The following is a 17,201-nucleotide window of genomic DNA, read 5'->3' as shown; positions in this document are numbered from 1 at the left end:
TACAGTGCAAGCCGTTACTGATTTGTTTGACTCATGGGGCTGCTAAGTGCTATACCACATACTGTACTCCCCTGACTTAAGCCCTCGTGAGTTCAACTCGATTTCTAAACTGAAGGAAACACTTCATGGCATTCGCTTCAGAACTGCTACATATTCGTCAGGCAATAGACCGCGCCGCTCGAACTGTCAACTCAGCTGGCTCAAATGGCTCTGAGCACTATGGGACTTTAGATGTGAGGCCATCGGCCCCCTCGAACTTAGAACTAGAAACACGTATCTGTTTTGTACGAGCTGTAAATAAATAGTTGCCACTATTAACGTTCCAACCTTCGTAATTATACACTCCTGGAAATGGAAAAAAGAACACATTGACACCGGTGTGTCAGACCCACCATACTTGCTCCGGACACTGCGAGAGGGCTGTACAAGCAATGATCACACGCACGGCACAGCGGACACACCAGGAACCGCGGTGTTGGCCGTCGAATGGCGCTAGCTGCGCAGCATTTGTGCACCGCCGCCGTCAGTGTCAGCCGGTTTGCCGTGGCATACGGAGCTCCATCGCAGTCTTTAACACTGGTAGCATGCCGCGACAGCGTGGACGTGAACCGTATGTGCAGTTGACGGACTTTGAGCGAGGGCGTATAGTGGGCATGCGGGAGGCCGGGTGGACGTACCGCCGAATTGCTCAACACGTGGGGCGTGAGGTCTCCACAGTACATCGATGTTGTCGCCAGTGGTCGGCGGAAGGTGCACGTGCCCGTCGACCTGGGACCGGACCGCAGCGACGCACGGATGCACGCCAAGACCGTAGGATCCTACGCAGTCCCGTAGGGGACCGCACCGCCACTTCCCAGCAAATTAGGGACACTGTTGCTCCTGGGGTATCGGCGAGGACCATTCGCAACCGTCTCCATGAAGCTGGGCTACGGTCCCGCACACCGTTAGGCCGTCTTCCGCTCACGCCCCAACATCGTGCAGCCCGCCTCCAGTGGTGTCGCGACAGGCGTGAATGGAGGGACGAATGGAGACGTGTCGTCTTCAGCGATGAGAGTCGCTTCTGCCTTGGTGCCAATGATGGTCGTATGCGTGTTTGGCGCCGTGCAGGTGAGCGCCACAATCAGGACTGCATACGACCGAGGCACACAGGGCCAACACCCGGCATCATGGTGTGGGGAGCGATCTCCTACACTGGCCGTACACCACTGGTGATCGTCGAGCGGACACTGAATAGTGCACGGTACATCCAAACCGTCATCGAACCCATCGTTCTACCAGTCCTAGACCGGCAAGGGAACTTGCTGTTCCAACAGGACAATGCACGTCCGCATGTATCCCGTGCCACCCAACGTGCTCTAGAAGGTGTAAGTCAACTACCCTGGCCAGCAAGATCTCCGGATCTGTCCCCCATTGAGCATGTTTGGGACTGGATGAAGCGTCGTCTCACGCGGTCTGCACGTTCAGCACGAACGCTGGTCCAACTGAGGCGCCAGGTGGAAATGGCATGGCAAGCCGTTCCACAGGACTACATCCAGCATCTCTACGATCGTCTCCATGGGAGAATAGCAGCCTGCATTGCTGCGAAAGGTGGATATACACTGTACTAGTGCCGACATTGTGCATGGTCTGTTGCCTGTGTCTATGTGCCTGTGGTTCTGTCAGTGTGATCATGTGATGTATCTGACCCCAGGAATGTGTCAATAAAGTTTCCCCTTCCTGGGACAATGAGTTCACGGTGTTCTTATTTCAATTTCCAGGAGTGTATATTGAAAGGTGGCTACACTGAGTCACAGCGTCAGAGATTGCGCCAAAGAGTATTATTCCGCCGCCTCCACTGGCGCAGTTGCTGTTCAGAAGTTGCCGTGGGCAGTGCTTGTTGAGAGGGTGTCGAGAGCTGTACTAGTTGAGAGCATGTCGTGTGCAGTTGTTCTTCTGCTGGCCGAGAGAGTTGATTGTGTTCGGTTGCTGTAATGTATATACGGAAGATGTTGCAATGATCACAGTGTATTTTTCGTCAATATATATGGAGGTAACAAAAAAATTTTTATTTCAAATTTCCTAAATAACAATGCCTCTTGGTCACAGGTTCAGTCAAAAAGCATCTGGCTCGTGTTCATGTATTAGACTTGTAATTCTGGTTTCTATGTGCAATTATAGTATTTCTGGCTTTTTTAATTACTTCATTGTAAATAGTGTTTAAAATTTCTTGTCGTATTGAGGAAGAACCGTGCCAGATACATGTACGTTGAGTCACACTACCACACACAGAACAATTACACTTGTGCTTTGTTGTTTCGTAGCTTTCATAGTTGCAGGGGACTTAACTAATCAATTGTGTCAACGGAAATTTCCTTTCATTCTTTATTGTTATTTTATTCAGTCACATTGCATACTAATACTAGTCAGGGCCAACCGGTTAAGAGACGTCGTAACCGGACAGACAGCTACTAAAACATCTACGTAACATATAACGCCACACTTCAAACAAAATAGCGAGGTAACACTTTCTTCGCTATACTTCACCACTCTAAATGGGATTGTGTTGTTCACTGCCCTACCCCCCCCCCCCCCCCCCCTCCCCATTCACCCATCTCAAAAAAAAAAAAAAAGCTCTATCTTCTCGCCGTCCTTTCTCCAGCCATTTCTACGCCAAGTGGCAATTTCTGTGGACGACACTATAGGTATTGTATTGGCTGGTGGGAATTTCGCCGATACGACCAGACGCGTTTCTTTTTTCCTTCCCTTGGCAATTCCTTTGGATCCAGACACACACGTCTCGCGACCTAGACTGACACCCCCGTCATCCTCAATACGGCTTCACCCTAACCGCCCAATGGCTCTGACAACCCCAATCGGCCCAAGTTCCCCACCACGCTGTCCCCGGCGCTCGTATTCGTGCGCTGCTGGTGATTTCGCCCCCCACAGAATTCGCCACACATTTCGTCCCGCCGCCGCCAGGGGCGCTGCCAGCAGGTCTTAATAAAGTTTCCCCGAGGCGACGCCGGCTCCCGGAAGAGAAGGAGACAGCGCTGGTGGGTCCCCGCAAGTTTCCATCGGCTGCGACGCGCCTCGGAATTGCGGAATTTTCTAGCGCCTACTCGCCCGGAAGACGGGCTCTGTCGGAGGGAGGGTGAAGGGGGTGGTGAGGGTGGGTGGAGACAGAAATTATTACCGCCAGAAGCGCCGCGCAGAAATCTTATTTTCTCGCGTTTCCAGACCCCTAGCAGAATCGCTGAACCGGTCGGATATTACTGTGGATTGTGGCTGGCGCGGAAACTCTGGCCCCGATATAGCACCCTGTGGAACATATAATTTTTGTCTAGCTCTTTTACTTCGTACTTCGGATCTGCACTACGAACTGAGATTCAACTACGTAAAAATTACAGATCTGAAAGCACAGAGCAGAAATTAACCACGAGGCGAAACAGAATACTCCCAATTTGTTTCTCAAAAAATAGAAAAAAGTAAACCGTTTCCGCGGAGAAATCTTATTTTCTCGCGTTTCCAGACCCCTAGCAGAATCGCTCAACCAGTCAGATATTACTGTGGATTGTGGCTGACGCGGAAACTCTGGTCCCGATATAGCACCCTGTGGAACATATAATTTTTGTCTAGCTCTTTTACTTCGTACTTCGGATCTGCGCCACGAACTGAGGTTCACCTACGTAGAAATTACAGATCTGAAAGCACACAGCAAAACTTAGCCACAAGACGAAGCAGAACACTCACACTTTGTTACTCAAAAGCCGGCCGCTGTGACCGAGCGGTTCTAGGCACTTCAGACCGGAACCGCGCTGCTGCTACGGTCGCAGGTTCGAATCCTGCCTCGGGCATGGATGTGTGTGATGTCCTTAGATTAGTTAGGTTTAAGTAGTTCTAATTCTAGGGCACTGATGACCTATGTTACGTCCCATAGTGCTTAGAGCCATTTTTCTCAAAAAATAAAAATAGTAAACCGTTTCCGTTACAAGACTAACTTTCATTTACACTGCTCCCCATTAAAATTCCAGCAAGATGGGGGGCATGCAAGAAACGTCTAACTGGCAAGATCTGCATTTCACGATGATTCGCCAGTGATTACCATTTGACAACAGCCACACAGAGATAGCAGGAGTAAACGCTACATATATTCGGTATATAATGAATATTAGGTGAGGGGGAAGTGGGGTGAAGACAAAAATTATTACCACTTGAAGCGGCACTCAGAAATCTTATCTTCTCGGTTAGCAAATCACCCTTACAACGGATCGAATATAACAAGGGAATACGAAAGGCGTGGAAACTCTGGTACAAATGTAGTGCCATGTGGAACACAAATTTTTATTTCTAGTTCATTTACTTCGTTCTTTTATCTTGTACTAAGAACTGATGTCAAAGTAGCTAAATACTTCACTGCACAAAGCAAAAATTAATCACTACATGAAACAGCAAACACGATATGTGACCAAAAAAAAAAAGGTTACAAAGTTTTAAGTTTTCTACATACTGTTCGACAATGAAATTCCAGTATCATGAAGGCGGCATGCAACAACCGTTCAAGTGGCATTAACTACTGAAATGTAAGCTAATCCTGTAATGTTCGAATACAGTATGATGATGTGCTACTCCGTAGTCAAGACGATTGTATATCTAGGCGTAACGTTGGAAAGCAACACGAAATGGAACGAGTACGCCTACATAAGCTAGGCAGTAGCGGAGGCGAAAGGCCTACTTCGGTTTATTGGGAGATTTTTAGGAAAGTGTAACTCATCTAAAAAGGAGACTGCCTTGAGAACAGTAGTGCGACCCATTCTTGAGTACTGCCAGAGTATTTGGGTTCCTCAGCCGGCCGGATTAAAGGAAAAGATGGAAGCAGTTCAGACGTGTGTTGTTAAATTTGTTACAGACTGAAAGATGATTTTGGAGCATATGTTCTGTTCGAACATCACGAATTACCCCGCAGAAGAAAACGGTCCATTGAGACACAGTCAACACAGATTAGAAAACATAGTTCTTGTGAAACAGAACTAGCTCTTTAACGCACGAAGTGTTGAGTTTTACTGACAAGGGATTTCAAAATTATTCCATATTTCTAGATTTCCGAGAGGCATTAGACACTGTAGCTCACATGCGGCTTGTAGTGACATTGGTTGCTTATGCAATATCGTCTGAGATACGCGACTGGATTCGTGATTTCCTATCAGAGAGGTCGCAGTTCGTAGTAACTGACGGAAAGTCATCGAATAAAACAGAAGTGATTTCTAGCGTTCCCCAATGTAGCGTTATAGACTCTCGGCTGTTTCTTATCTATGTAAATGATTTAGGTGACAATCTGAGCAACCGTCTTGGGTTGTTTGCAGATGATGCTGTCGTTTATCGTCTAGTTAAGTCATCAGAAGATCAAAACTAATTGCAAAACGATTTAGAAAAGATGTCTATATGGTGCGAAAATTGGCAGTTGAACCTAAATAATGAAAAGAGTGAGGTCATCCACATGAGTGCTGAAAGTAAACCGTTAAGCTTCGGTTACACTATAAATCAGTCAACCCTAAAGGCCATAAATTCAACTAAAGACCTAGGAATTACAATTACGAAAAACTTAAATTGGAAAGAATACACAGAGAATGTTGTGGCGAACTGAACTAGTGACTGCGTTTTATTGGTAGAACACTTAGAAAATGTAACAGATACACTAAAGAGACTGCCTGCACTACGCTTGTCCGTCCTCTTTTAGAATACTGTTGCGCAGTGTGGGACCCTTACAAGATAGGATCGATGGAGTACATCGAAAAAGTTCAAAGAAGGGCAGCACTATTTGTATTATCGCGAAATATGGAGAGAGTGTCACTGACATGACGCAGGATTTGAGGTGGGAATCATTAAAAGAAAGGCATTTTTCGTTGCGGCCGGATCTGCTCGCGAAATTTCAATCACCACATTTCTCCTCCAAAAGCGAAAATATTTAGTTGACGCCGGCCTACATAGGGAGAAAATAAACACTCCGTCTTCAGGCTACAAGTGACCCATCGGGACCATCCGACCGCCGTGTCATCCTTAGTTGAGGACGCATATAGGAGGGGCGTGTGGCCAGCACACCGCTCTCCCAGTCGTTATGATGGTTTTCTTGGACCTGAGCCGCTACCATTCGGTCGAGTAGCTCCTCAATTGGAATCACGAGGCTGAGTGCACCCCGATAAATGGCAACAGCACATGGCGGCCCGCATGGTCACCCATCCAAGTGCCTGCCACGCCCGACAGCGCTTAACTTCGATGATCTGACGGGAACCGGTGTATCCACTGCGGCAAGACCGTTGCCTCATTTCAGTGCTCTCACGGAATGACAAAGCTGTTCGTTTTTTCCGCGCGCTGTTTCGAGACTGGAATAATACAGAGAATTATTGTGAAGGTGGTTCAACAAACCCTCTGGCAGGCACCTGAGAGTGATTTGCAGAGCATCCACGTAGATGTAGATGTAGAGCTCGTGAGGAGCCATATAGACAGTAGTTTTACGTTTCCTCCATTTTGAGTGGAACAGGATAAGAAATGAGTAGCAGTGGTCAGGTCTGGTGGCTAGCGTTGCTACCTCTGGATCACAGGGTCCCGGGTTCGATTCCCGACCGGGTTGGGGATTTTCTCTGTCCGGGGGCTGTGTGTGTGTGTTGTGCTCAACATTTCATCATCATCATCATCATTCTGGACAGTGGCTAGATTGCTGTAACGTTGTTGCTTTAATTTGCTATGTAAGCGGTGCTGATGTTAAAGACCATAAAAGCGGGTTAAAAGCTGTGAGCTGTCCGGGGAAGTTAACCTTGCATTACTGAGCAACTGTTTCACCAGGTATCCAGTCTAGCTTACCAAATTCCCAACCAGACTAACATTAATTATAATCTTGTAATAGTCATACGACAACCGGTATATATATATATATATATATATATATATATATATATATATAAGAGAATTTAAATAAAAAGAAATAAATCAGTTTATATTTGGAAATTTATTTTAACATTGATCATTGAAATTTCAGCATATTAAACGTGAGTCATAACTAAGCTGGTGCCTTATTTAGGACTGTGAAAATGTGAGTTTGTAATCTTACGGAACACATCAAATATGGAGCCAAGATTGTGAGACTGCATACAACACTGCGTTCATAAAACAACACACGAAGAACGTTGAAACATATGCAAGAGGAAATTAACCATAACCAACTGATTCAATTTTCACCCAAAGAAGTTACGTTCGTAGCGCAATCCTGTCCGTCATGTAATTACCACACACTGGTACACTAAATTCATACTAACTCTCTGTGAAATCTTCCCGAAAAGAATAGCTGAGGGCTACTTTGATGATTACACCACATGCTTCACGTGGTCAACTTGGTTTACACAAAGAGTGTAACTCCACAATAATTTTGATAATTAAAATAAATTACATCGAAAAGCAATTTACAAAAGAAAAACATTGAACTGGCTACTATCGTCTTACTATTAACCTGATGGGTCAAACAATTGTATAAGCACGTGGTACTGGTCTCACAAAGTATACCCTACGTGGGTTGAACATAAAGGAAAGTCGCTATATTGAAAAATATTGTCAAGACGAGACGTTATAATCTCACGGACATTCGCATTCAAGATTGATTATCTTAGTTAGAGTTACTGATCAACACGTGGTTCCACTTTACTCACAAAGTAGTGACAAAGCAACTACCGGAATATATTCTGAACTTCACACGAGAATTACACTGCGCTGCAGTTTAAGATAACATTACATATTTTAGAGCTAAACCTGAAATAAAGGTGATTAAATTTTCAGTTAGGTTGAACTTAAGAAATCCATTGTCCTACGGACTTAGCAGACACGCGCTTAGCCGGAGATCTTACCACTTCAGACGCTCGCCACGGACAGACTGCCCTGGTCCCTTCCTGAGGGTGGCTCCCCAATACAAACGGAAGTGGCCAGAGCGGCAGATTCCTATACCAACATGACAAGGGACGGACAGGACCATACTAAGGATAGAAACCTCTCTGCTTTTAGAAAGCGTAGCTACCTGTTCCGACGTTGGTCCTACTGTTCTCTAGCAGACAGGCTTGTCTGCTACCCTCAAGCATGCAACTAGGAATACATTTGCTCTTTCAACCTCTCACACAGAAGGGAAGGGGGTTGACAGTATCTTATCATATACAGTATATAAAAGAAAGCGGATGTAGGTTCCGTATGAGACTGTGTGACAGGGTGTTTCAAAAATGACCGGTATATTTGAAACGGCAATAAAAACTAAACGAGCAGCGATAGAAATACACCGTTTGTTGCAATATGCTTGAAACAACAGTACATTTTCAGGCGGACAAACTTTCGAAATTACAGTAGTTACAATTTTCAACAACAGATGGCGCTGCAAGTGATGTGAAAGATATAGAAGACAACGCAGTCTGTGGGTGCGCCATTCTGTACGTTGTCTTTCTGCTGTAAGCGTGTGCTGTTCACAATGTGCAAGTGTGCTGTGGACAACATGGTTTATTCCTTAGAACAGAGGATTTTTCTGGTGTTGGAATTCCACCGCCTAGAACACAGTGTTGTTGCAACAAGACGAAGTTTTCAACGGAAGTTTAATGTAACCAAAGGACCGAAAAGCGATACAATAAAGGATCTGTTTGAAAAATTTCAACGGTCTGGGAACGTGACGGATGAACGTGCCGGAAAGGTAGGGCGACCGCTTATGGCAACCACAGAGGGCAACACGCAGCTAGTGCAGAAGGTGGTCCGACAGCGGCCTCGGGTTTCCGTTCGCCGTGTTGCAGCTGCGGTCCAGATGACGCCAACGTCCACGTATCGTCTCATGTGCCAGAGTTTACACCTCTATCCGTACAAAATTCAAATGCGGCAACTTCTCAGCGCCGCTACCATTGCTGCACGAGAGACATTCGCTAACGATATAGTGCACAGGATTGATGACGGCGATATGCATGTGGGCAGCATTTGGTTTACTGACGAAGCTTATTTTTACCTGGACGGCTTCGTCAATAAACAGAACTGGCGCATATGGGGAAGCGAAAAGCCCCATGTTGCAGTCCCATCGTCCCTGCATCCTCAAAAAGTACTGGTCTGGGCCGCCATTTCTTCCAAAGGAATCATTGGCCCATTTTTCAGATCCGAAACGATTACTGCATCTCGCTATCTGGACATTCTTCGTGAATTTGTGGCGGTACAAACTGCCTTAGACGACACTGCGAACACCTCGTGGTTTATGCAAGATGGTGCCCGGCCACATCGCACGGCCGACGTCTTCAATTTCCTGAATGAATATTTCGATGATCGTGTGATTGCTTTGGGCTATCCGAAACATACAGGAGGCGGCGTGGATTGGCCTCCCTATTCGCCAGACATGAATCCCTGTGACTTCTTTCTGTGGGGACACTTGAAAGACCAGGTGTACCGCCAGAATCCAGAAACAATTGAACAGCTGAAGCAGTACGTCTCATCTGCATGTGGAGCCATTCCGCCAGACACGTTGTCAAAGGTTTCGGGTAATTTCATTCAGAGACGCATGGTGGATATGTGGAAAATATCGTACTATAGAGGTTCCCAGACCGCAGCGCCATCTGTTGGTGACAATTGTAACTACTGTAATTTCGAAAGTTTGTCTGCCTGAAAATGTACTGTTGTCCCAAGCATATTGCAACAAACGGTGTATTTCTATCGCTGCTCGTTTAGTTTGTATTGCCATTTCAAATATACCGGTCATTTTTGAAACACCCTGTATAAACTGTGTTTTATAGTGTAGTAGTGTGACAGATCGTTCTTGTTTATGTGGAAAAGTAACACATTCCACTACTCAGTCTCCTCCCAGATAGTCAGAAACGCCACAGTAAATTTAGAAGAGGAATTTATGCCGTAAATGACAACAGATTTAAGAAATTAACATGAAAGGAATCCAACAGAGACCTTTCATTGCAATGTGAAAAAAATGAGACTGTGTAAAAATTGGGACTTTGTAGGGGCGTTGATGACCGCGGAGTTGAGCGTCCCACAAACCAAACAACATCAAACTAGCAGTGATCAGGGTACCGACCGCCGTAAGTACTGTGTTGGCTTGCGGATTATGTATCCAGATGCGGAAGTCTACAACGTACTTGGTGGTGAACATTTTCAGCGCAACCGCACGAAGATGATAGCAGCAAACGCCACCAAATTTCTGTTCATGGAGAAAATTAATTTAAAAGAGAGAAGTCGTTTGCGCCCTCCGCCTGCAAAGTGTGTAAATTCTGTTCCGTGTTTTCCTTTCAAAATGACGGAGCACTGCAATCAGTCGTCCTTTTCTTCCAAGCTTTAGTAAAGCAAATCTAGATTTCGGCTAGTAAATAGCCATTATCAATGCTAAAAAGTACAGCAAGTACGTAGTCAGGCTATAGTATAAAAGGTTACTCGTGGCATAACCTACATCGCTTATACATTACATTTCATACCAGTATTTCAGAGTTTTAATACGTGTCCTAGTGCGTCAGTCCGCGATTGTTCGGGTTTCTGTGACAGTTCATTCAAGACTACTGTATAATGAAGGTAGGCTTTGCGGAGAACACTTCGGGTGGCTCCCTCTATTTGAGCTACGTAATACGTAACATTCATTACGGTCTCTAACAAAAAACTTAAAATTTGCAAAGGAATAATACAAAATAAAATATAAGGAAAATTATTTACGTTGCTGCCTGTCACTGCCACATTTAACAGTAAACATTAGAAGACTTAAAAAAATAAAATTAAAGAAATAAAATTAAAAAAATTTAAAAAAATTCACTGCTTCTGAGCCAATTGTTTTGTATTCTTTAAAACACATAGGTAATGTCGGATTGGTAATTTTTGAAAAAAAAAATATTTACAAAACACTAGGAGGCATGTGATGTATGCTGCGACTACTAGAATTGATCCCTAATGGAAGGTAATGTAAGTAGGCTGTTTAGGTTCTTATATTGGTAACGCCACCGCCACGTAGCGCTCTGTATGAAAATCACTGGCTGTGCTGTGTGCAGTCTGTGGCTGGGTGGTATTGTTGGAATTTGCAGTTGGCTGCTAACAGCGCGTAGCGTTGCGCAGTTGGAGGTGAGTCGCCAGCAGTGGTGGATGTGGGGAGAGAGATGGCGGAGTTTTGAGAGCGGACGGTCTGGACGTGTGTCCATCAGAGACAGTAAATTTGTAAGACTGGATGTCATGAACTGCTATATATATATTTTGACTTTTGAACACTATTAAGGTAAATACATTGTTTGCTCTCTATTAAAATCTTTCATTTGCTAACTATGCCTATCAGCAGTTAGTGCCTTCAGTAGTTAGAATCTTTTATTTAGCTGGCAGTAGTGGCGCTCGCTGTATTGCAGCAGTTCGAGTAACGAAGATTTTTGTGAGGTAAGTGATTCATGAAAGGTGTAGGTTATTGTTAGTCAAGGCCATTCTTTCGTAGGGATTTTTGAAAGTCAGATTGCGTTGCGCTAAAAATATTGTGTGTCAGTTTAAGCACAGTCATGTATAATTTTTCTAAGGGGACGTTTCAGTAACTTGAGTTGCTCTGCATGTAGTGTAGCTGTTTTTGAGGTGGAGTTTTTTAGGGCGATCCCAGCATGCGTCTAATGACTGTGGAGAACAACCTAAAAACGACACTAGGGCCGGTCGGAGTACCAGAACGAGAAATCGCTAGCAATGCCCCGCGGGTTAGCTCTGCGACTTGGCCACTTCCCTGTCTCACGAATTATCGTGCTGCGCGTTTTTTAATACATTTGTATTTCTTTCTTTATTTTAATAAAGGAAAAATTTTAATAAAGTTGGCGGCTGCAGGAATCGTACCCAACATCGCAGATTACCATTTTATGCTTTGGACCACACTTATTCAGGTTGTGGTTCGGGGCAGAGCGGACAGGGGTCGAACCCGAGTCTTATTATTTCAAAACCCTAGTATCTCTGGATAATCTTACAACTGTCCTGGAAGGAGCCCAGGTGCCATCCGGAACGTGCAGCCTCGATCGAGCACCTTTCAGTTCCCAAACGTAGCTAAAAAAAACCTTCTGCTGGCGGTGTCGCATCTGTTCCGTGTTACCTTGTCGTCTACTCGCGCTGTTTTTCGTATGTGATGGCGTTACTGGGTCGGTTCCACAAACGACACCACCTCTCACACACCATCTATCTGTGGATCTGCAAAAATAGTTCCTAAGAAATTTGCATACCAGTGCTTATACTAGCGCAGCCGTAACAGTTTTATATGTCCGGAGTTAGGCTATACGCGCAGGTCCAAAAAAATGGTTCAAATGGCTCTGAGCACTATGGGACTTAACATCTGAGGTCATCAGTCCCCTAGAACCTAGAACTACTTAAACCTAACTAGCCTAAGAACATCACGCACATCCATGCCCGAGGCAGGATTCGAACCTGCGACCGTAGCGGTCGCGCGGTTCCAGACTGACGCGCCAAGAACCGCTCGGCCAATTCGGCCGGCCGCGCAGGTCCAAATTCTGTACATTATTGAATCAAACAACCTCGACCCGAGTAGTTAAAAAAAAAAAGTTCAGAAATTCACAGCACAAAATCAGAAGTGGCAGAAAGAGATAGCGGTCTGTATTTTCAGGAGGCAAGTATTACTTGTAGAAGAATTCTCAGGCGTAAACAATAAGAGAATAGTTGTGAGCTGGTCTGAAAAAGAAAAAGAAAGAAACAGAGTGAAAAGATGAACGAATACCGAAGAAAAAAAATAGTCACGCTGCCGATACTTGGTTAAAACTGAAGAAAGACTCCTGTTGAGCTATTAGTGAACTGTGAAGTGAGTGGTGCTTGCACATCTCAGTGAATGAGCACTTTCGTGCTGAATGGAAGGTACCGGGCTCTGTTCCCGATCCAGAACAAAGTTTTAAATATTCCAGGAACTTCCACCATTCTGATCGCTATTTGAAGCAATGCGAACAATAAGCATTTTGGATTGGAGACCCATATAATAATAGATCACTAGCTCTTACTTTTCCGAGTCTCCTTAGTTTCTTATATACGAAAAAAGGTTATCAGCTTGAAAAATGCTGCTTTTGAAAACTGTCAGTTAATGCTTTCATGCCATTTTTTTTCCTTACAGCACAAACTTACTTATATTTTGTCACGCTGCTCCGTGTTTCTCTTTTCACATGCGTGTGTGTGTGTGTGTGTGTGTGTGTGTGTGTGTGAGAGAGAGAGAGAGAGAGAGAGAGAGTGAGCGGGGGGGGGGGGGGAGAGAGAGGTGGGAAGGAGGAAGTGTTCCGCATAGATGCACTATGTGATCAAAAGTATCCGGACACACACAAAAACGTACGTTATTCATACTAGGTGCACTGTGCTGCCACCTACTGCCAGGTACTCCATATCAGCGACCTCAGTAGTCAGTAGACATCGTGAGAGAGCAGAATGGGGCGCTCCGCAGAACTCACGGACTTCGAACGTGGTCAGGTGATTGGGTGTCACTTGTGTCATACGTCTGTACGCGAGATTTCCACCCTCCTAAATATCCCTAGGTCCACTGTTTCCGATGTGATAGTGAAGAGGAAACGTGAAGGGACACGTAAAGCACAAAAGCGTACAGGCCGACCTCGTGTTTTGACTGACAGAGACCGCCGACAGTTGAAGAGGGTCATAATGTGTAACAGGTAGGCATCTATCCAGACCATCACACAGGAGTTCCAAACTGCATCAGGATCCACTGCACGTACTATGACAGTTAGGCGGGAGGTGAGAAAACTTGGATTTCATGGTCGAGCGGCTGTTCATAAGCCACACATCACGCCGGTAAAAGCCAAACGACCCCTCGCTTGGTGTGAGGAGCGTAAACATTGGACGACTGAACAGTGGAAGAACGTTGTGTAGAGTGACGAATCGCGGTACACAATGTGGCGATCCGATGGCAGGCTGTGGGTACGGCGAATGCCCGGTGAACGTCATCTGCCAGCTTGTGTAGTGCCAACAGAAAAATTCGGAGGCGGTGGTGTTATGGTGTGGTCGTGTTTTTCATGGAGGGGGCTTGCACCCCTTTTGCGTGGCACTATCGCAGCACAGGCCTATATTAATGTTTTAAGCACTTTCTTGGTTCCCACTGTTGAAGAGCAATTCGGGGATGGCGATTGCATCTTTCAGCACGATCGAGCACCTGTTCATAATGCACGGCTTGGTTCAAATGGTGCAAACGGCTCTGAGCACTATGGGACTTAACATCTGAGGTCATCAGTCCCCTAGAACTTACAACTACTTAAACCTAACTAACCCAAGGACATCACACACATCCATGCCCGAGGCAGGATTCGAACCTGCGACCGTTGCGCTCGCGCGGTTCCAGACTGAAGCGCCTAGAACCGCTCGGCCACAGTGGCCGGCTAATGTACGGCCTGTGGCGGATTGATCACAGACAACAACATCCCTGTAATGGACTGGCCTGCACAGAGTCCTGACCTGAATCCTACAGAACACCTTTGGGATATTTTGGAACGCCGACGTCGTGCCAGGCCTCACCGACCGACATCGATACCTCTCCTCAATGCAGCAGTGAAGAATGGGCCGCCATTCCCCAAGAAACCTTCCAGCACCTGACTGAACGTATGGCTGCGAGAGTGGAAGCTGTCATCAAGGCTAAGGGTGGGCCAACACCATACTGATTTCCAGCATTACCTATGGAGGGCGTCACGAAGTCATTTTCAGCAGGTGTCCGGATACTCTTGAGACCATACAAAAGGAAGTCCGACACGATAGTGGGACTTCGGCATCTAAGTGTGTAAAGTACGTACAGTACTTTTTTTAATTGAGGAACGATTACGAAATTTTGAATATGAAGAGACGATTATCTTATCTACGGAATATTAGGTGACATTCAAAATCTCGCGACACGGGCGGCAAAATATTCGCATCAATGTGTCGCAACACCGCTGTCGAGAAACGCTATTCTAGGCAACAGCGCCGAACTGTATCGAGCGCCTTCCGTTAATCAAGCAACTTTAGAATCCTCAAAGGATGTTCGCGTCATCCGTTCCAATCGGCTACCAGCGACTGCAATCGTAGTGTATTCTGCCCAGGGCGGGCGCCTTGCGAAACAAGCTGCTATTAAAGCAGTCGTTAACGACACAAGTGCGTCACATCGCCAGGCCGTGAGTAGGATCGCGACGAACGGTTGCGTAGCAACGGCAAAAGCTCCCACAACCCCGAAAACGTGCGCCGATAAAAAGAACGCACGACGGAATCACATTAGTCTGCGATCGGCAGCTGTCTGCGGCCGCTCAAGGCCGAACAAGTGAGCGTGCGGTCAGAGAGTGTCTCCGCGGCGCGCGCGGCGCCAGTCTTTTGTTCCTCGTGCTGTCGTGTCGTAACCTCTCTGGACGATCGCTTTACCGCTGCGGTTGCGCCGGCCGTTACGTAATCGCTCTGGTCGGCCCAGGTCAGTTCCGGCTCCGCTACCAGTGCGCAACTGACTACGGCGCATGTCTTTCGTCCGCTCGAATGATTCTCGAGCCTTGAATGGCGTCCACGAGACACACGGATCTTGTCGGCAGCGCATTAATTTTACAGCAGTTTGTTTCCTTGGCCTCGGATCCAGTAGAAATCATGCAGCGGATGGAGAAATTGTACTACTACATACATTGTCATCATCATCTTCTTCGTCATCGTCATAATCCCAAACAGTTTCCAGCCCCAAGTTGGCGCTGGTCGTACAATCCTCTTCTTGCGAGGGTCACTCCAAAAGAAATGCTCACTATTTTTGTAAAAATACAGTTTTCATTCTGCGTGTGTGAAAGTTTTACAGTGTATAGATACATCCTTCCCGCTTGTTTCCAAACTTAGTTCAACCTGTTCCCGTGAGTGGCGCCGTCACAGCATGTCTTCAAGATGGCTGCTCTACTTGGCGTTCGTCAGAGGCAACGTGCCGTCATAGAATTCCTGTGCTGTGAAATCGAGACAGTGGGAAACATCCAAGAATCACAAGAGGAGGTATACTTGGAAAAGGCCGGGAGATAAGGGAAGATTTCAATTAGATTACACCATGGTCAGACAGAGATTCCGAAATCAGATACTGGATTGTAAGGCGTACCCAGGAGCAGATATAGACTCAGATCACAATATAGTAGTGATGAAGAGTCGGCTGAAGTTCAAGACATTAGTCAGGAAGAATCAATACGCAAAGAAGTGGGATACGGAAGTACTAAGGAATGACGAGATACGTTTGAAGTTCTCTAACGCTATAGATACAGCAATAAGGAATAGCGCAGTAGGCAGTACAGTTGAAGAGGAATGGACATCTCTAAAAAGGGCCATCACAGGAGTTGGGAAGGAAAACATAGGTACAAAGAAGGTAGCTGCGAAGAGACCATGGGTAACAGAAGAAATACTTGATTGATGAAAGGAGGAAGTACAAACATGTTCCGGGAAAATCAGGAATAAAGAAATACAAGTCGCTGAGGAATGAAATAAATAGGAAGTGCAGGGAAGCTAAGAAGAAATGGCTGCAGGAAAAATGTGAAGACATCGAAAAAGATATGAGTGTCGGAAGGACAGACTCAGCATACAGGAAAGTCAAAACAACCTTTGGTGACATTAAAAGCAACGGTGGTAACATTAAGAGTGCAACGGGAATTCCACTGTTAAATGCAGAGGAGAGAGCAGATAGGTGGAAAGAATACATTGAGAGCCTCTATGAGGGTGAAGATTTGTCTGATGTGATAGAAGAAGAAACGGGAGTCGATTTAGAAGAGATAGGGGATCCAGTATTAGAATCGGAATTTAAAAGAGCTTTGGAGGACTTACGGTCAAATAAGGCAGAAGGGATAGATAACATTCCATCAGAATTTCTAAAATCATTGGGGGAAGCGGCAACAAAACGTTGGTGTGTAGAATATATGAGTCTGGCGATATACCATCTGACTTTCGGAAAAGCATCATCCACACAATTCCGAAGACGACAACAGCTGACAAGTGCGAGAATTATCGCACAATCAGCTTAACTGCTCATGCATCGAAGTTGCTTACAAGAATAATATACAGAAGAATGGAAAAGAAAATTGAGAATGCGCTAGGTGACGATCAGTTTGGCTTTAGGAAAAATAAAGGGACGAGAGAGGCAATTCTGACGTTACGGCTAATAATGGAAGCAAGGCTAAAGAAAAACCAAGACACTTTCATAGGATTTGTCGACCTGGAAAAAGCGTTCGACAATATAAAATGGTGCAAGCTGTTCG

At 45.7% G+C, this 17,201-nt stretch overlaps 1 protein-coding gene and 1 pseudogene across 4 annotated transcripts in view; both read right to left on the bottom strand.

Annotated features, from left to right (window-relative positions):
• Positions 1-17,201, bottom strand: part of LOC126108513 (coiled-coil domain-containing protein CG32809-like) — a 626,816-nt gene that overhangs the window by 526,894 nt on the left and 82,721 nt on the right. The window lies entirely within an intron of this gene.
• Positions 6,178-6,295, bottom strand: LOC126109011 (5S ribosomal RNA; annotated as a pseudogene).

The sequence above is a fragment of the Schistocerca cancellata genome, chromosome 11 (genome assembly GCF_023864275.1).
Source record: "Schistocerca cancellata isolate TAMUIC-IGC-003103 chromosome 11, iqSchCanc2.1, whole genome shotgun sequence".
Classification (NCBI taxonomy): Eukaryota; Metazoa; Arthropoda; class Insecta; order Orthoptera; family Acrididae; genus Schistocerca; species Schistocerca cancellata.
This window is presented reverse-complemented; position numbering and strand designations above follow the sequence as displayed.